We start from the raw sequence: 21,330 nt of genomic DNA, 5'->3' as shown, positions 1-21,330 counted from the left end.
CGCGAGAACGAGCCGAGTGAAGCCGAAAAATCACCCCGACGTACGTGTGTAACGAAAACAGATGCATTTTCGCGCTTGCGAAATTTTTTACGCGAGCCTATAAATCCTTATAAATCCTTATAAATAACATCTCTCAGACGTCTCTCACGCAACTTTCTTACAAGAATTCTCCCTACCTCTCTTGGGATACGCGAAAACAGATGAATCATCTTGTCATGTCGTCTCAGTGACAAGATTTCAGGTTAACTACAAGATTTTCAGCGCGCTGTAAATTTTACAGCACCGATTTTTATCTCTTTATAACTGGCCGTTAAACACCGACGGCAATTCGGACCAACTAAATCACCCAGGGACCGTAACAAAATTGTCACGCTTGTTTCTGTTCTTTTTATTTTTTTACGGGCTCTCAAAATACTTTTCTGTCAGTGCGCATTTTCTGTTGTTCTGTTTCGAACCAAGAAGTATGCGGTCTAACGAGCATGAAGCGTTATAAAGCGGTTGCGAATTCTTACATCAGCTGATTCTAACCTCCCGGACGGAGATTCGAAAGTAGAGGAATCGAGGCACGGTGGGGCGTGCCTTCGTCAAAATGCCGCCGTTAAATGCGCGTGAATGCTATCTTCATTCCGAGATCACGAGCCGATGAAAAATTGCATATGCAGTTCTGTTTAAATACTTTGCCTCTTATCGACATTTTTTTAATTTTTTTATTTTATTCTCATTGCATGACTTGTAAATTGATTCGAATTGCGTTCTATACGTCGTAACAACGCACTGGGGAACTACATACCTCGATAAAACAATTTCCCTGTTCGCGCATCGTCGTATATCCATCTGTCATTCGGTGATTACCAAGGAAAGTTTCATATAATCACATTATTGCGACGATATAAATTTGTGCGCTTGAAATAATTGCGAAACGTTAAATCGCGTCTGTTTCAACCAAATTGTTGGTTATTAATTTCATTTTCAATAATGCAAACACATTATTGTTATAAATAAACAGCAATATTACGAAAAACCTTTATATTATATTATCATATATGTATGCTCTGATATTTCGAATACAGCTGCTATACAAAAACTAAGAATAACAAGAGAAATTTTTATATTTTTTTAATTCTATGTAAAAATATATAGATAAAAAATGTTAAAAAAATTAAACGTAACACAAATCGTGTTTAATAATGTAACAGCTGCTATGCTGAAATTATTTATGCGATAACGAATGACGTCATATCTTACATTAATAAATAGCAAAGTAACTTTTCAATTTTTTTCAACATTTATCTTCATGATTGATAAAATATAGTTCAAAAAACTTCATAAATAAAGAACGGAAATTTAAAATCGTTTATTACGTAAAATTGAATGATATTTGCATATTCATTATAAATCGATACGTTGATAGCAATAAGAATTAATTGCGTGATATCAAGATATAAAAATTACTTATCAAACGTTAAATTTGTTAACATTTTCTACAATGTGCAAAAGACGAAAACAAGCAATAGTAGAAATGAAATACACGACCAAGCATTGTTCTATTTTTCCACTTGGACATTCAGTCCGATATTTAATGGATGCTCGCCAGACAACGCAAACTGCAAAGAATGCAGATAAAGCAATAAACGTGAGAAAGGGTGGGGGAGGGGGAAGATGAGAGGAGAGAAAGAAGGAGAAAACAGGCATATACGCATACGGTCGTTTAAAAGGCAGTGTAAGATTCGAATGCGCGCTCCCTCGGGCTCCCAGGGGCCGGTTCAAGGCTTGTCGTGTTGGCTGCTGTATCCCGTAAGAAAAGGGGCGTTCCCCCTTTGGAAAAGTACAGCTGTCCTTCGAAACTCGACTAACTCGAACCCGAAGGAACGGGGCTACAACGGCGGCTTGTATATTTTACAAGCAAAGAGAGAATCCGTCCATCCCTCTTTACTATCCTCTCCTTTATTGCCTAGCTCGTTAATCTGAGTGCTTGCTAAATGTATTGCCGTGGTTCGAATTACTATTTCAACCTGACTGAAATGTTACATGTTATGTTGAATGCGCGACTTAACTTTTGGTGCAATAGCATTCCTCAAGATTTATTTATTCAAGGAAGTATTACACAATGTGAAATTTTTCAAAGTTGTATTTTGAATAATAGAATAATAATGTAATGATAAACAAGAATAATTTTTAGCAGAATTCTACGATTTTTATTTATTACTTGGATATAAATTTATTTTTAAGTTTTAGAAATCTTCCTCTTCCTTATAGCTTGTACAAATAATAAATTCATAAATTTCGAAATATTTTTAATATGCAAAATAGTTGTCAGACGTGTTCTCAAAATTTTTAATGAAAAGCGAGTTTAAATGAGGGCCAGCTGGGCTTTTGTTGTCCATTATAGCGATCCTTTTCAACTGCCCCATCTTCATCGTATCCACTCTTTCGTTTCTTTCCTTCCCCTTTCGTTTCTTTCCTTCTCCCCTTCCGTTTCCACGTCGTGCCCTTCGCAAACTTTGTTTCGTTGTTCCTCACATCTCCGCTTGCCTGCATCAAGTGACACAACATCTGGCGTTACGTTTTGCCAACGTTGTTGCATGGCGAGAAAAAAAATAGCATTTTTCAAAAAATTATAAAGATAGATAAGACGAAAGTCCGAACAACACCGATCGTAAATAATACTCGATACGGCTTATCGCGAGATATCTAGTTCCGGGAACGACATTTAATTATGAAAATAAATTGCGATCAAGCATTTACTTGTGTCAATCCAGGAATTCCACAATATTCGTTTTTTCTCTCTCGCGCAAAAATAACTCAATGCTGCCAGGACACATAGCGCGGCGAATGGAAAGTTGAATGATAATGACGCTTGAGATGCATTCCTCGCGGCATAAAGTACACATCGGCGTCGTTAGTTTCAGCAGAGAGAGAGAGAGAAAGAGAAAGAGTGAGAGGGGGGATAAAGAGACAGAAAAAAAAGCGTCTCACCTCGTAATCGCGCTATTAAATTGGCGACTTATATACGCCAAATGCCTTCAATTTACGCTCGGTATAGAATAAATTATGCGAGGTGAAAGTGAATGCCGGCTACGCAAGTAGTCGGAGCAGGGAAGGTTTTCGGCGCGAGAGGGGGAGGCACGCTTCAAAAAGTAACGCCGGTCGTTGAAAACCTTGAAAGTGTGCAAAACCAACTGGTCTCCGGCGACTCCACTGATTTATATTTATCCGACGTATATAATATATGCATTATTGTGGAAACAGGTGGAGACGTGTCGTAAAAAGTTTATTGTTTTGTTAAACAAATCCACATATACGTGGGAGAAGGGGAGGCCTCGCGCCGTTATAAATATCACTCATTTATTCTGCGATATTTTTTTTCCTGCGAAATGCAAAATTGCAACAATAAGCATTCGCAATCTACCTCAAATTACGCATTTAAAAGGAAAATTTAGGAGCGCTTTTAAAAAGATCTTTATGCAATCTACATTTATTGTCAACGATATTACTATTAGTATGTTATTATAATATATTATTTACATTAATAGTATATTGATGATAAATATCGGCCATCGGCTATATTTATTTATTTTGAATTCCCAAATCACAGAATTAATTCGTATTTAATACCGGCTTGTTTAATGAATTTATTTTATGAAAAGCTACTGAACGCAGCACGAAATAACTTTTACGATTGTTATGTACTTGGATCTTATCGTCGACATATTATTTTACGATTGGTTGACAGTTTAGCTTTTATCTCTCAACAATAACATGTTCAAACTCACTTGCGCTATTACAATAGCTAGGCGATGAAAAACGCGTTTTGTAAAACGTTAAAGCCCAATCTACAATGTGCTTTTTTATTTTTGTTTCCTGCCTTTTCATCTTCACGTAAAGGCATATTTTTCTTCGGAAATTCAGAAGGGAAAAATTGTAAATCACAGTGTTTCTTGGCTCCATGCGACAAACATAAAAAGCATAAATACGAAAGGCAGAAAGCAAGAAACAATACGCAAGAAGCACATTGTAGATCAGACCTAAGCGACCGTGGTGCAACTGCATTTTTCTTTTTCCTTTTTTCCAAGGCCGTGTATCACGTATCGATCACCTAATACACTCGGCAAGGAAGCATGACTGACGGGCGAAATACGTAATTTAGCCACTTGTCAATTAACGTGGTGATTAACGTTATTATATCTGTGTGCGATAGTGTCACGTGAACATGTCATTGTGCGCTTTTAGAGCGGAAATATATGTTCGCGCTGCAGGCGGTGTTTAATGGCATATTTTAATGACGGCATGATTATCTCATTAGTTATTACTCATCCGATTATCAGACGAATGGGAATTAATTAAGCGAGCAAGAAAAAATATTTACTCGCGATCTTACGTAAATGAAGTAACTCTTTTTCTTCTTACGCTATACTAATAAAATATCACGCGTCACATTAAATTGTAAATAATAATCGTGGAAAAATATTATCTTTCTACTGGGGTGAACTTATCTTGATTCCGATATACGATATATCCTCCCGGCGAGAAAAAGCGCATGCAGTTGCTGGTTAATTTTCTAACGGCTTCGCGATCTCTCGGCGCGATAGTAACGCTATCCGAACGTCGGATCGAAACACCTCCCGGAAACGTTCTCGATCGCGACCGCGCTCTCGAGCCGGCGCGATCGCGTATACCCCCGGTGTGTCGTTTTCACCGGCGACGAATTTCGATGAGAATGGTGAAATCGACGGCCGTACCGCCGTCACGAGAGCGGAATTCGTGCGGTTATGGACAACTCGTTATTGGATGATGCCCGAATAACTCGATTGATGATGAGTTGGAATCGTAAAACCGTCCGGCACGCAAATTGATTTGTAGAGTGCCCGCAGAGGCATTATTATGAATTCATGCGTACGGGCGATAGACCCTGCCGGGAGTCACGGCAATGCGAAATTATGTTGGCGACATTACGACACCGAGTTTACGCATAAACCGTCGTCGCGTTGTGTTAGTCCGAGACTTCGAAACGATAAAATCTCGTAAAAGCGTCGTAAAAAGGTGTAGCCGACAATGGTTACGGCGATGGCTCGCTCTTTCTCTCTCGCAAGTAAGAATGCGATATTTATGAACTTTGCCCTTGAAGAAACTCATGAACTTTCCGTAAACAAAGTTACTCTTTAATCTCTTTCCGCCGGCATGATTAATCGATACGGACTAATCTGATAATTCCAAAGTTAATCGACTTATGGTATTATCTATGAAGTTCGACATCGGATTTTGCTTAATGATCCAAAATCATAAGTGCATTCAAAAATGCCGATGACGTAAGAAATATAAATAAAAACTGCGTCGTCATATTTCTCAAATAGACTGCCGATCTTGGAAATTCCCAGCGATTAGCGTTATAATCGTCTTCGATAAGATATTTTTCTCGTGTATGTTTTTGTATTAGAAACTTCCGTTTTCGTATGATTCATGCAGCTTGCAGTCGCAAACGACTCGAAGCAGACTTTTATATCGACGATTTTATGGGCGACGAAAGCGACCGCCGTCACGTGTCTTTTCCGCTGAGTTATCCCACCGTAATTTCTGACTTTTCGACTTCTTCCGGACGCTCGCTTCATTGTCGGTCTTTTTTTCCGCTTTTCCTTTCCGCTGTACGATACTACGATAGCACCGGTAACGATTCCAGGCTAATAATTACCGTGCACGCTCGACTGGCCCCCTCGGCTTTCAATGATTCGACTATATCACATAAAAGCGACCGATTGCCGAGCCTGTGTGTTTCTCCACCCTCGTCATTGTCTTTCCATCCCCTTCATCAAATATATAATGCAATACTATATACACATACAATCGAGTGTATTAATGTTCGTTTGTACTCATAAGAATGCTTCACACCACTCATTAATTCTTTTTGTCTTCTCTTTTTATGCGAGCGCAAAGTAGCTGAATTATACAAATCAAATTAATTAAGCGAAAAGCATTCTCTTTCTTACAGAGAAATTTGATCGTTATGATATGTTAGCGTATCAGATCAGCGTATCAATAACCTATTCGATTGTGCTTCGTAAGAGAGTGCATATATATATCTCCTCGCGAGCCATTCACGTCAGGAAGAGCTTGTTGACGTTGCAGTATCGATCTGCGGCCGGTTGCATTCGCAACATCTCACGCCTACGACCGCGACTTTCTCGGAAATGACCAGGAGGATTGCCGCTCTGTGACCGATACTGCTATCACGACCTTAATCACGGTTTGTCGAATGATGCATGCGTGACACGTTGATGATCCGCCTCTAGTTGGGTGGACTTCCCGTTTACTGGCACATTGACATTCCATTTCCAAAATTATACCTTCGTCGAACGTAAAGAGAAAATTAGTTTAATCTTAGAAACTTTTCATAACAAAAAAATATTTAGAGAGAAAAATAAAGCCAAAATATCGAGAGCGCAAGAAAACGAAAAAAATAAAAATTTATTATAAAGATAGCTATAAACGCAGCATCTTCCAAATTATAGAAATCAATTGAGAAGTTTTAAAATATTTTTTTCCTGCGAGGAATTTTAAACGACATTTAACGATTTCATGGTAAACGACGGAGCCACTTTCTTCAAATATATCTCTCTCACAATCTATACATTTCTTACAGCGATTCAAAAACTTCAATATAAAATAATTTTTGTTAGTAATTTCCGGGATAATTTTATATTTAACATTTTTTCGTGAAAAGAACAACTCTCTTTCTCTCTTTGTTGCTCGTAAGTTTCTCTCAGCTAGTCACACAGACCAGAGATGGCCAATCTACATATTGAAAGATGTTTCATCGCGGTCTATTAGAATTCTATAGATCTGAGGACTTGTTCATGCTTCGTCGCGACATACTTCAAGTGAAACGCGAAGATTACGCGATTTCGTTGGGATAAGATACTGGTTTGCACGGAAAATTCCAACATGCAATAAAAAAATATTGTGAGCGTCAATTTTTAACTTTGGAAATATTCGGAATTTGTACAAAAAATTATTGCAACTTGGACGTAACGTACGAATATTGTGTGTGAAATATTTTATCTAAACTTTTTTCAAGATAGTTAATTTCAGTAATGGAAATTTATCTTAGCCAGAATAGATCTTTGCGGCATTTTCTTCTTCTTTTTCTCGAGTCCTTCGGCTTGTACGCGCGTAGCCTCATCTGTTACAGATTGATGAGAAAATAATGCGATTGAAACTCCATCGACTGCTACTGTCTCCGTGCGAACGTGTTAAAAAGATTTGCGCCCGAGAGTTTCCTTCGAGTTTGCTTTGTGTTATCAGCGAAGATTACTATCTAACAACTGCAACTTATTGTAAAATTATGTATAGACAGGGTTTTAGCGTTTGTATTCGTATTTGGTATTCATATTTGGTCTATTGTTAGCCATTCATTCTAAATCGAAAGCATCGAGAATAGTGTTAATAAATTCGACAGTAAAATCCCTCTTTGAGTTTGTGTAGTATAAATTCGCCATCTGGGACGTATACGGGGCTAATATTTGCTGCTAGTACAGAACGGATTGGAAAAGGTTAATATCGTACGATAGAAAACGCGAATGTCGAAGCTGCCAGGTTGTTGGCTGGCCAGTCGCGAGTCTATAGCGAGGTCTCGAGATCGCGATAAAAAGATCGGTGAAGGGAGAGTGATGTGATTCCTGTGTCGGTGCGCGGTGTTCCGTGCGGTTATCTAGCGGGCAAAGGCTTTCTCCGAGGAAGGCCTTTGAGAGACGTCCTTTCTCTCTAAGGACGCCAGGGCGCTGGAAGAATTCGTCTCAAGGCCGTTGCTCTTGGACGCCGCGTACGCTCATTTTGCGAAAATCGAATCGCGCCGCTGTGCGGATAATCGTGAATCCAAGTGTTATCGTAAATTATCTAAAGAGAAAATCCAAACTGATCCAGCCGCGGCGCGAGCGACCGTTATTGAAGTCTCTGGACGCTCCAAGTACAATACCGGATGTTGCTGTATAATGAACGCAGAAGCGCCTTCCTAGCGTTGATATTTGAGCAATAAAACGTGTGATATCGATCGCCGGGATGAATGCCCGTAGAGAAATGCCCGTGTGAATATTCTAACATTCTCCACACGCTATGCTTCGTACAATATAAAATACAGGTTATGGTATCTTTATTATTTGTTGCTTTTTACATCTATTCTTTATTTTATATTGTGTATATTTTCCCATGTGTTGTAAACACTAATAGTGTGAAGGAAAAGAATCATCGAAAGAAAGTCAAAGCTGTTTGAATATTCCACAAAAGTGTAACACAATATATCGCCGTGTTTGATTATACGCAGTCTTCTAATTATCGATAATTACGTATCCGCCCTAACTGGCACAGCGGTGTGTCGCGAAAGTTTTTATATTTATGCCGACATGAAGCAGATCGCGCGGGTGAGACGCGGCTTTAAAAAGAGACTCTCGGCCGCTAATCGTTCACAGGGATTTCCCGCCGTTTTATCATAATACCACGGGCTTTCCCCGTTGGAGCGTGCACACAAGCGCTGAAAAATTCTCGCCCTTTTTCGCCCCGCGGCTCGCTCCATCAAGGTAATTTACGTCGTCCATCCCCCTGCGCGCGTAATTAAAATGTCCTTCTATATTTTGAAATGTTTCAACGAACCACAATGAAGGAGAGCGCAGAGTGCGTAGTTGTGTGCGGTTACTAGGACACTAAAATATGCCGACAACCATGTTTTCCGTTTCAAAGGAAATTTTACCTGTTTTCAGGAATGCGTATTTTTGACTTGAATAGAGAACCTTACAGGGTAATCTTTTCTTTAAGGATAATCCAGCAATTTAAATAAACCTGCACTGTTAGTTTGCGAAAGTTTTATGGGACAAATGAAATATGGTGTTTTTAAATAGAGAATAGATCTATAGAATAGAATGTTTTAAATGACATCCGAAGCGACTCTGGTTCCTGAAATTAAATAGAAAAAATATTTCATTTTTCTCGGAACTCACTCACACACACACAATACAATAGCGTCGTCATTCTACCATAGAAAACGAGTTTGTGATGAATCCGTTACAAAATCTACCAACTTCATTTTTTGAATATTCTAGCTGTAGTTTTTGAATCTGCTTGGCGAATAATTTGTCTAATATTTTTTGGAACATATTGATAATATAATATTTAGAAAGAGTATACGAAAAATAAATCTATCTTTTCTTAATGACAAAGTATAGACGGAATAATAATTGCGCGAGGAAAAATCGATAGTGTCAGTTTAATCACATATTTATATACAACTGCAATTTTTATAATTTTAATCAACTGATATTGTTTATTTTTAGAAATAGTACAAGCTGGACCGTAATAAATTATGATCCTTCTTAAATGCTTATCTGTCAAATTTGCCGCGCGTGACTTAGCATATTATTGCCTGAATTATTTCAAATACAAACACAAATGGTGATAGCGATATCGTGGCAATTAATTGTAAAAGCGACAGACAAATACGCCTAATATGAGATCCGATACACAGCACATAACGCAGCTGTTATCGATATCGCACTTCCGGCTTTCGATGAAAACAGGTCGAATACACTCTAGGAAGTTTCTTCGAGATGATCAGCGTGTTACGCACGTGTCCGCGCCAAGAGAAAAGTTCATTACCGGATTCACGATTTCATGCTCGCTACTTTTATGCTCGGTTCGTCGTAATTTGCATTTACGTAGAATCGTCCACGTAACGTGATGAAAGCCGTATGCATAAAAAAAATTCACCGAACTGCACATGCAAGTATTTTCTTATGTATTCTTTTTTTTTTCCTTTATACTAGAATTCTTAAAATTTTCCAGTATGTAAAACTGCCATTTATTATTTCATGGGAACTATTGAGAACTTTAATGTTGTCGATGATTAATGATTCTCTGACAGTCAGGTAGGTAAGTAGGTAAGAAATAGTGCTGACCATGAAGAAGAATGGAACAAACAAAAAGAACCTTAGATTCACGCTGTACTTTCCAATTTGCTTTGAGTTTTTATAAATTGTTTCCCAGAAAATCACTTTTATCTCTTAGACAAATTGTTTTGAAATCCACATTTTTATTTAATATGATTTAAATATTTATTCTTATTGTATTTGTGAAATCGAAGAACCAAGTATAAATATATGCAAGCACGATTATAACGCACCGTCTAATCGTAATCTTTGTTAACAAGAAAGTGGTACGATAGTAGATATCACATTAAAATACCACATGGCGATGAAACAAAAATACGATATGTATTTATCGTGTTTTTATTGGGGTTTTTCTGATATCGCAATTACTATATTTTTATGTGGCATTATCTTACCGATAAAGTCATATAACAGCGAGGCGTCAGGAAGGAAATAATTATCCATATTGCATTAAATGTTCGGAGAAAATTTTATAGAACGATAAACCATTTCGGTGGCACATATCTCAGTTTGTTCAAGTGTTATCTCGAAATTTACTTGGCTTTATGACGAAATTCCGGGAATTCCATTATGGAATTCACAGATTTTTAGTTGATCTCATACATGCATATTTTCTCCTTTTTTTTAACTTTATACTTGAATTATTAACATTTTGCAGTGTATGAAGCCGGCATATTTCATTTCATGAAAATTATTGAAAATGTTGTCGTTATTGTTAATGATTCCACAGTTTCGAGTAGGGAAGAAATAGTTCTGACTGTGAAAGGAGAATAGCTCGGAACAAACAGAAACATCACAGTACAGATTCACGCTGTGCTCAAAACAAAGTTTGTTTTGAGTTTTTACAAATTAACTTCCACATAATAAAAGAATTTTCTAGAAAATAATTTTCACTTTAGCTTTTCATACAAAGGTATAATTCACTAAATGGATAAAATAAATGTTTAAAATATTTAAAGAATTATAATTTAAACCTTGGCTTTTCACAAACGCGACAGATTGTAATATTTCAATTTATTTATTTGTTAATTGAAAAATTATAATTATCTGAATGAGAAAGACGTCATAAAATGTATAGGAATTCTTTGCATTAACAAATATACTTGCATTTGACAAACAAATCAACTTGTAAAAAAGAAAAGGCAATATGCGTTTATATTCGCGTTTATATTCGCGCTACATTCCGAACGATTTCGGAAGTTTCTCTTTTTTTTCTTCCGCTTAAAATCAGACTCGTTTCTCGCATTTCTGACAGCTTTCTCAGTCCAAAGTATATAACAGACAGCATATTGCACTATTTAAAACATTCTCGTCAATTGATCGCATATATTTGTAAAATCAGTTTTTTATGAATTTGATTAAAATGGTTATTACAATTAATCAAAGTGATTTAAAGAATTATCTGTCACTTAAAATCACCTGAACTTCGCGTCGCATTAATTTATGAAGCGTATCGATTTGCAATGCGGAAGTATTTCTGCACAAATTTATTATTATGAATCTGTCATTCAATTCTATCTCGAATTCCATCATTGAGCAATCGAGTTTGCCGTATCGAGTGCGCGAGCATTGAAATTTCCGGAATTTCAGTAATTCTGACGTCCGTCACATTGACTTCCTTTTCAAACTGTTTATCATGATTATGATTTTTCCTCTCAATTTATGTTATATGCTCGTCATCGTTCAGAAGCGCTCTACGAACAATCGCTAACCTCTTACGACCGTCGTAAAATTAATTTCATCCTTGGTACTGCCGTCAAATTAAGCCGCGGCTGATTGTAATGTATTCGACGAATACAATCGCGATTTTATCTCGGCATATAAGGCTATCTCGTAAGCACTTGAAACGAGCGTACGGTTTTTGCAACGAGTGAATTAGTTTGCTAAGGAAAATCGATAAAAAAGATAATTAAAGGGCTCTGCCGCGGATTGTGATATGTTAAACCGTATTTAATTTCAATCTTCAGATTTTATCTCAATCATTTAATTTAATGGACAAACTCAATCCTCTATTAGTCGCTTTGAGAGACAGTTTTTACCGACACTACCGTCTAGAAAGTAATTTACGCAGTTGCAAAGGCTCTTACAGCGAAAGCCCGATATCGGCTTGGTCTTCTCAATGCCGAGGCGGATGAACGAACAATTTTGTCGAAATTACCGATCCTAACCTCCTGACCCCGATTCCTCTCTCTCTCTCTTTCTCTCTTTATCTCTTTCTCTCTTTTTCTTTTCGATGGCACGAAACGACTCGGCGGCCTCAAGCCCGCGGCATCGCGTGCCTCGCAGAATGCGCAGTTTAGACGAACGTAATGTTAATGAATTCGTGATGGTGGACGGCGACGACAATGATAGATGCGGCGAGGCGTGCGGCGCGCGAGATTCTATCTTCTCATCTCCGCAGCTGCATACGTAGGAGGACTAAGGTTAATAATGCGTCCGGCAGGGATCTCGGATGTTGCGAACGCCGACGAATTTAACACTCATTGTCAGCAAGATCCCAGTATTTCGCTTAGCAACAGTATCTTTCGCTAATTCGCGACACGTAAATCAAATATTACGCGTTAATTAACAGACGAGTCAGCGAGAAATTGAAAAAAAAAAGAAACGTCGAACTCTTGCGCTGACAAACGTGGTCGATCAGTTGATTCGAACGAGAAAACAATCTACTTGGAATTAGTTGAGCATTTCAAGCGATTTTCGTGGTCGACACTTCCTTTCCTCTCCTTACCGCGCGCGTCGTAACAGCTAGGGCCAGCGCAACCAAGCGTTAGAAGCGGCGCTATTTAATTAAATGAGTAGGTTCTTTTCCTGTGAGAACCTTGATTAAATTTAATATTTGAAGATTATTGCAATTTATTGCCAATATAAATTATCCGTATTATTATGATATTTCAGTATAATAAATATAAATATAAAAAGACAATATTTTTAACAATAAATTTTAATAATTTTTTTTAATTTTCAATAATTCTCAATTGAAATAATCAAGGTTCTTACAGGAAAAATCTACTCATTAAATCGAACAATCGCTCAACGCCGAAATCGAACAACGCCGCTCCTAATGCTCGGCTGCGTTGGTTGCGGCGCGCGTAGTGAGGAGAGGAAAGGAGGTGTCAATAACGAAAATCACCTCAGATGCTCAATTAATTCCGAGTACTGTACAATCTACAGTATCTGTTTATAAGATCATAAAAGTCTCTAATAATTCCAAGTGCGTAGTGTCTAATCGCGACACATTGAATTAAAAAATTTTTCAAGTATTCCTGATTTCAAGAATGAGATATCCAACATTTTATTTCTCCCAAATATTTTTTGATGTATTAATTTGTTAATTTTCCACATATAGAAATAATTTTTTTTTATTAGAACTGATTGACTGTTATGAAAATTAAATATAAAATTTTTTCATTACCGTCGAATCGAGAAGAAAGTTTAACGAATTTCGAAGTTTACTTTACCGTCTCCGGTTTGTCAAGCATAAATTGCAAGCCTCGTTGTCGTTGTCTCTCTGTCTGATTTACGGCGTTCCTTTCACTCTGTTCTCCCGGGATCGCCGATCGTGATCACCCGTGCGCACGCACGCACGACGCGTCTAAATTGTATTGGTGTTACCCGGCGCCCGTCGTTGTGCGATTGTGAAACACTACGGCGTGACGAATTATAAGGTGTCGGTTGCGAGGTGACATTTCTATCCGCCTACGAGTTTCTAGCGCGAATGCGCTCAGTTTCGATATAATTCCCGTCATCGATCAATATGCTATGGTATAAATCGCAACTTTAACAGACGAATCTAATTGCACGGAAATAGAGCATAATTTATTTTATTTCAAGTGCCGCAGGATATCCTTTTCTACAATGCACTTGATACCGCGCAGATTCGATGAAATGATATTGTTATATTAGAAATAATTGTAATAAATACTAACTAATAATAATTATTAGCTATTATTTATTTTATTAGTAATTAATTATTAACTATTAGCCAATAATTAGTAACAACTACTAGTTATTTATTATCGTGTAATTATTTATTAACCGTGGCAATAATACAGTTTGATTGCAATGGAAAAATGATTGAAGAATGAATTTACCTATTAATTATTTTTTTTTGTATTTATTATATTTAATACTTTTAATTTTTTTGTTGTCAAACATCATTCGTTCGAAACATAGTGTTCAGGTATCTCCTTTTGTGTGCTATATGTATATTTACTCTAGAATGCGCTTCTTTAAGAGCATTTGTTTGAGCTTTTATTCATACATGAACTTTCATTGTCTCTTAGCGCCGTCACCACAAAGACGGCTCTTGTGATTGCGCTACCCACTTGTTCTCAGATTTAACCGGCGTCGAGAGGCAGCCTCTAACTTTTACCCCGCGGCGTGATTTAGCTTCGTAAGAAGATACCGTTCTCATTCACTTAGCCGTGTACGGTTACCCGACACGAGAAGGATAGCGTGCATCCGCCGCCGTATATTTTCCCGTTTTAGCCCCTCTTCCTGCTTGCCCGCCGTCTTCCTCGGCGGCGGCATGTAAACACGATTTACATGTATGAATCGCGGTGAATAGCGGCGACTCCGCCGTGCGTGCGGGAAAAGGAGAGCTTCTTTCCACGTCGTGCTGTCGCTTGAGTTACCGAAGCTCGCCTCTGTCAATATCGACATCACTTCCGGGCCGTAACCGCGCGCGCGTACGTCGCGATTCTATTCCAAGTGCTCGGAGTCACTCGACGTGTCCGGTGTCTGTCCAGAGACAACTCCGTCGTCTCTCGACTGTCGCCGCCCTGTAGATACCATTAAGTCCGAGTCTCCGCGAATCGATAATGCGTCCTCTCCTCCGCGCCGTCGTCATCCAAGCGTTAGTCGTTATCGTCGTTTCAAATAAGAGTTGAACACAAATTTCAACCACGAAAAATCACAATAATTTGTAAAATTTTAGTCATGTGCATATTATATTAGTATCTTTGATTGTAATTATAACTCATGAATTAATGCACAAATTTTTTATTTCTTGTCCACAAAAAGCGGATGTCTGAAACGAGAGCCGGCTCTCGACCGTCTGGAAAGTTGAGTAAAATCGGGGGGCAAGCGCGGGGCAGCGCGCGATTGCATGGGGAGCAAAAGAAAAATATTTCGTTTCGGAGCGAAACTAGTTTCGCGCGGTGAGCTTCCGGTGAATTAATTAAGCTGTCAGTGTCGTCCAAGACGGACGGAATGTCGCGACGAAATATGCGAATTGTCCGGTGGGAACAACGCGGACCAGACTGTCCGGATGACCGTTGTGCGTTCGAGATACGATAAAGGACGAAAGAAAAACCGCAACTTGACGAGGCTGTATCCGGCGTGCGCTCTCAACTGACGACATCGAGTTTAATGATATTTCCGTTTTATATTCCGCGCGTTATTATTCGCTCGATTTAAACGGTTTTTCTCTCGACGTAAGCGTTTCGAGAATGAGCAATTATCACGGACGCGTGCGGCGTTTGCCGGTTACGCGGCTGCTGTAAAATCCTGCGGTTTACATACGCCGAAGGCTGTGTGCGATGCATATTTAATCCCAGAACTTCCAAATTAAAATACTTTCTGCCAACAATGCCGTCCGTCCGCACCGCACGATTATTAATATTTTGTTGTTTTTTTTACTCTTGTGCGCACCTAACGAGATGTGATTAGCACACCGCCACAGTCTTCTCATTCAAATAATATTTTTTTATTGCAACAAATGACGAGATCGATCAACATTTAATTTAATGAAATATTAACGCCAACATAGTGTATCGTCATTTAACAGAAATATATGTATATTGCTATTAAGTTTCCGCCCTAGAAATGCTATTTCTTCTCACGAAGGAGGACTCAAAGCCGAGAACCTTCTGCACGTGACGTTTGCAGAGAGGTTTCCGAGTACGGTAGCACCCCGTGTGAATCGTCGAGTTCGACGCGGCATAATACGCCCTTACGCGGCAGGTGGTACTCGGTTGTGGCGCAAACACGAGCACAGGTAACCGTGTCGATACGACGTGAATACGACAATAAAGATGTTGTGGTGCACGCAACGGCTGTGGCGTCTAGCTTACGGTTTAACGGGCGGATTTAACAGAGTTGGCAAGAGCCCGATAAACGCTCGGCTCGTCGGAAAAACGGCGGAGACTCTTCTCGTCGATTCTTCTCGTCGTGTCTGCCACCACGGTTTTCCCCTTTTCCGCGTTTCCCTTCCCCTCCCGACTCTGTTGTCCATCTGTCCTTAAAAAGGTAACGCACGAATAATGGTTCCCGCTTGTCCGGTCCTTTCGTGTCGTTTTCCCCCGGGGCCCGCACGCTTCTCTCTCGCCCACGCGCTTTTGTTCTTCACCCACCCTCGCTTCAGTCCACGAGACGCTTTTTCGCCGACCGTGGAAAAAAGAGGAGTAAAAAAAAAGAAAAAAGAACGTCGTCCGCGGCGTCCATTGTATCCCGGGCTAACTGAGTTTGGTCTTGTTGGTAATTCGATTGTCGTGGTCGCGCGGCTGGTAATTTAAATCCGCCCGACGGTAGAAGCTATACGATGGGATCGCCTCGTTATTAACTGTAGCGAATTACGTCGCATTGTGCACCCGCCCTCCCTTGCACGCCCCGGAAGTATTCACGGGGAAACGATCGCGTAAAGTCCTCGCGAATTACGCGATTTATTTATCGTGTATCGCGCCGCGCGAGGACGGTAAATCTATTTTATCTCCGACCACTCGCGCACTCCTCGCGACGATTTAAAACGCTGCAGCGGTTACCGCCGGCAAAAAGGCCAGCGTGAACGCGCGTGCCATTTTACACAGAGTGTGTTCGGACCACCAGATATTCACTTCGAAAAAGTTAGCACTTTATTTCTCGAATTTCTAGAATGTAATTGATGGAGTTTTCCGAGTCGATATTCCGCCAAACAAAATTTAACGAGACCACATATTTAATTTTGAATATCAAATCTCTCGACAATTATTACGCTTTGCGATAAATTTCTGTTTGAAATAAAATTTCATAGAAATTAATGGTCGGATTAAAACTTAATTTTAGAATATTAGGATTAGATTTAGTTTGCGGATATATCTCGTTTTGATACCGCGATCGATCAAAGAGCCCCGAAGGAAGGAACAACGAGCTTCGTTAGCGCGCGCGGAGTCGTGTCGCCGACGGTTTTCAAAATCGATGCACTGCTCCCTTTCCTTTTTCACCCTCGTCTTTTCCACCCAGCGAGTTCTGTCTCCGCTATCTTATACCGAAGGACAAACGAGAGACTTCGTGTCATGAGAAAGTAAAAATAGTTTACGCGCGAATAAAAACAAAAGTAGTTAAAGTTCGTAGATAAAATGCGCTCCTTCGCGGAATTTTTTTCAGTAAACAAGGCGTTAATAATACGGTTTAAATATCGATCGCGGTTTTTCTTCCGATGCGATAAGACAAAAATTTTTTGCCCGCTCATTTGCCGCACGATACCCTTCGTGCTTTTTGCGCGCGAAGCGAATTAATATCGATTTCATCGCGCGAAAGGGCAGTCCTCTCGCCGACTCACGCGGCTCATTCGATCGCGGCAATCGATTGGTAACGACCGGCCGAGCAGAGAGCTCAATTTCTTCTTTTCCGGCGCGCAAAACCCGTTTGACATTTACAGACGCGCGTAATCGTCTCAAGTCTTGGTATCGAAGCCCGTCGCCGACGCTCATTGTGCGAGTCCGAGCCGACGACGATAACGTTTCGGTCGCGACGCCTGTCTAAAGAAATATTAATTCTCGGCGTAGCGCGTGATTTATTGGAGGTAGAGCTGACGCAAGACGCTCCTCGAACTCTCCGTAATTATGACCGATAGTCTTCACGCGCCTCGTGTCGTTTGCGTAACTGGGCATACCGAGGCTTCCGGTATCTTCGCTCGCGCAAGATTCTATTGATTTTTCCAAAACCGTAACTTTCTTAATCTACTACAATAATTAAATTCGCATAACGTAATTACTTATGATGGATACTTCTGATCTTCGTGACTCTAACTACACTTTATCATATTTCACACGGAAGAGATAGGCGTTTGGAAAAATGGGAGTAATTTTATCTCGCGATTTGACAGCCGCGGGGGAAAACAACGCGGATATCGATGATGCAGACCGATCGGGAATGGAAGCTACGAGAAAGTAGCAGCTTGCGCGAATGCATTTCGAAAGGTGTACGTTCGAAAGTGATGACGGACAGTCCGGGAGACCTAGAAACAATGCGCGGTGCGCGCTCGAACGGACGACGAACGAGCATTACTGTTCGCGCTTATCGCGGCCACGCCTAATCGCTCTGATTACGGCGTTCGCTGTCTCGCGCCCGGATCTTTAAAACCCGGTTCGTCGTTCGTGCACCACGTGAAATTTGACGTGAGCCCAAATCGATAGTAATTGCGGTCGAACGAATCCCCGTTCGTTTAACGAATGCCTCGTAATCCTAGCGGGATCCTAGCGCACGTAATTGTTGCGCGATGATGCAATACGCATGGAGCTATTATCAGCCGCACATCTCCTATCATTTTCCAATAAATTCATTTACGTAATATTCGTGGTACATCCGTATTTTGGAATGTATTATTATGATTATACATCTACTATTAGTCACGTTTGCACATTCGCAATATTTTAAAAAACGTTCGTAAAATCCTCGCGTAGCGAGTACTGCCCTTAAAAATAAGATTATACAAGAAGCGATTATATAGTTATTTTGTAGGAGTCTGTCGGTTCTACCGGGGTTAAGGTCCGGATCTATGATTACCGCGATCCAGGATCTATAAAGTCGCGGCTGCGAAGCCGATAGGTGTGTGCACCGACCGTTGCACCGCACGCGTGTGCGCACGTATGTACGTGCACGACTAAGGGAGGCAGAATGAACAGCCTGGAGTTCGCCGCCCGAGAGAAAGTGAACCAGTTGGCGGTGTTGGCGAATTTCTCGTCGCGGCGAAGGCGAATAAGCCGCGCGGTGTACGTATGTTGCCTACCTGTTGCGAACCGGCAACCGTGCCTACGTCGCGATTATGCCGAGCGATTAATCGAGAACGGATCGGCCAACGATTTTCGGCGCACCGCCTTCCTTTTCCGCGCCGGCGAGCACCGAGCCCGCCCGCGCTCCACTATTCTTAATCCCGGAAAGCGAACGTTTCATTGCGGACGACGGCCGGACAGTCACTGGTGATTCCGCTGATCGCGTTCCACTTCTGTCAGTTCTACTCTAATTTTCAAAATTCCACTAATTCCACTCTCATTTCTAAATTCATTCCAAGCATGAAGCGTAATTTTCCTCAACGTGCCTTCGCTTCAAAGTTCAACGGATATCGATCTCAGACGTTTTAATTTTGAACTTTCCGCGGACCGGCATTTATTTCTGTTGATCCGCGCAAATTGCACCTTGGCAGAATCGTCGTGACGTAATTGCATATTGCATAATTGACTTAATTTATCGCTAATTATGTTTGTATTCGTGGTTGTGCGTGATGGAGTGTACCTCATCCGAGTATAGCTCATTAATCTAGTAATAAATATAGTTCAACGGGCTAATAAGAATGGCTATAAACGCAGCCAGCTTACACGTTTCCACGCAGTACTCATAGTTGTGCATTTAATTACTTAATTAGGCGGTTTCTTGCCACGGCGACCGCCGTCGCGTGTTATTATGTATACCGGTCGCCGTTCGTTCGCCGCGTAAATTCGAGCTAGCGTAACGTGTATCGGCTGGAAGTAGCAGCAGCAATAGCAGCAACAGCAGCAACAGCAGCAGCAGCAGCAGCAGCAGCAGCAGCAGTTGGTTTGTTACGTGTATTCAGGGTTAACGAACCGAAAATACGTTTCTATTTTTCCGCACTCGGCGGTTGCAAAATATGATTGCGAAACGACTCGGTGCGACCTCACTCGCGGAATCGCGCGCGATATCTGCCTCCAAAAATTAGATCAGAAATCGAAGTGGAGCGCACGCTTTCGCCTTTATTCGACGTGGCAGGCGTTCGAGAACGGTATGAATAAGGATATCGGACCGTTCGCTTACACTGGAAATTAAAGCGTACCCTGCCTTTGTGGCGAGGCCGATGTGTACGAGAGAATAACAGGCAGTACTTTATTTATCTGAGGAACGAGACGCTTTGATAAAACTCGGTCAGTTTCGCTCACCACGAATGCATTCACGTTTATGTTTATTCATGTTGAAATATACATAATACTTTTCTCTCCCGCGGTACTCGTGGTATATCTCTGGAATTTTAATGCACGCGGCAACGCGAAGATTTATAATTGTCGCGAAATCGCGATCTTTACGCAAGGAAATTCTTCCGCGCATTATTTTGGAAAAATGTCTCTCCCGCTATTCTCAAGCTGAGAAAATATTTCCGCGGACGTTTCCGGGATGTTGCGGAACAGACATTTTACGCGGCGGAATATTATATATCGGAGTGCGATGCAAAAAGGCGTCACGATGCTTGCACAACCGTGCACACGCATGCATAGCAAGCCTTTCTTCCTTTTTCGTCCTTTTCCCGACCGCACGCCAGACGGAAGTATTTCTAAAACAGTCCAGACGTCGATTCTTTCTCTCAATTCTTCCGAGCGAGAGCAACACGCATAGAAATTCCGCCACTTGTTTCATCAATCAACAGACTTTTAGTGCCGTGCGCGTGCGTAATAGCTTATAATTAACTCGTTATTGAAGAGTAATCAAATGTTGGTGCATGTGAATTATAGCAGCGATAAGCGATTAATAACGTGTTAATGCGCGGGGAAAAAATTGCGTGTCGAATGATTGTGATAAGCGGGAAACTCATCGGCAAATATTCGCTACGCGTTCAAATTGATGATTAATTGATGATCGATATTTGGATATATTTGCCGACAATTAGTGGATCGATCGTTCCGCGAGATAAACGTGTCGCGCGAGACAAATAATTACTCACGGATAACTACAAGGACTAAGATGTATAGTGAGCTATTGTTAACGCGATGGGCTCAGACCGGAGATCCAATTCTGGTAGAAAGCGGGATAAAGGGTCGCTGCCGCCGCCACCACCACCGCCGACGCCGACGCCGTCGGGGGTGAGAACGCGATGCGTAAGAGACGAGGGGGAAGTCAGGGTTTTGCGCCCAGGACGAAGAGTTATTGACCTGCCGGCGAGGAGAGGTTCTCTTGTTCAGGAGAAACGGCTGGCAAGAACCTTTTCGAGGTCGTTTGCGTGGCGTACGAGACATCTCGTTGTCGTCAGTGTAAAGTGTAGGGCAAAGGAATATAAATCACCCTTTATGTCTTTTTGAAAGCTCTAGATATTCAGTTTTATCATAAAACAAAGAAAAAAAAAACTTTGAAATTTTTGTGAATTACACTCTTTCTGTTTCGTGCGCTCTTTTCAATTTTAGTTTAAATGTTTTATTTATATATG

The 21,330-nt window shown here is 40.6% G+C and overlaps 1 protein-coding gene across 1 annotated transcript in view; it reads left to right on the top strand.

Moving 5' to 3' along the window:
- Su(Tpl) (Suppressor of Triplolethal) overlaps positions 1-21,330 on the top strand; it is an 82,795-nt gene that overhangs the window by 1,716 nt on the left and 59,749 nt on the right. The gene's annotated exons all lie outside the window — the stretch shown is intronic.

The sequence above is a fragment of the Linepithema humile genome, chromosome 6, assembly GCF_040581485.1.
Source record: "Linepithema humile isolate Giens D197 chromosome 6, Lhum_UNIL_v1.0, whole genome shotgun sequence".
In the NCBI taxonomy this organism is placed as follows: Eukaryota; Metazoa; Arthropoda; class Insecta; order Hymenoptera; family Formicidae; genus Linepithema; species Linepithema humile.
The sequence above is the reverse complement of the archived record's forward strand: the minus strand, read 5'-3'. Positions and strand labels throughout refer to the sequence as shown.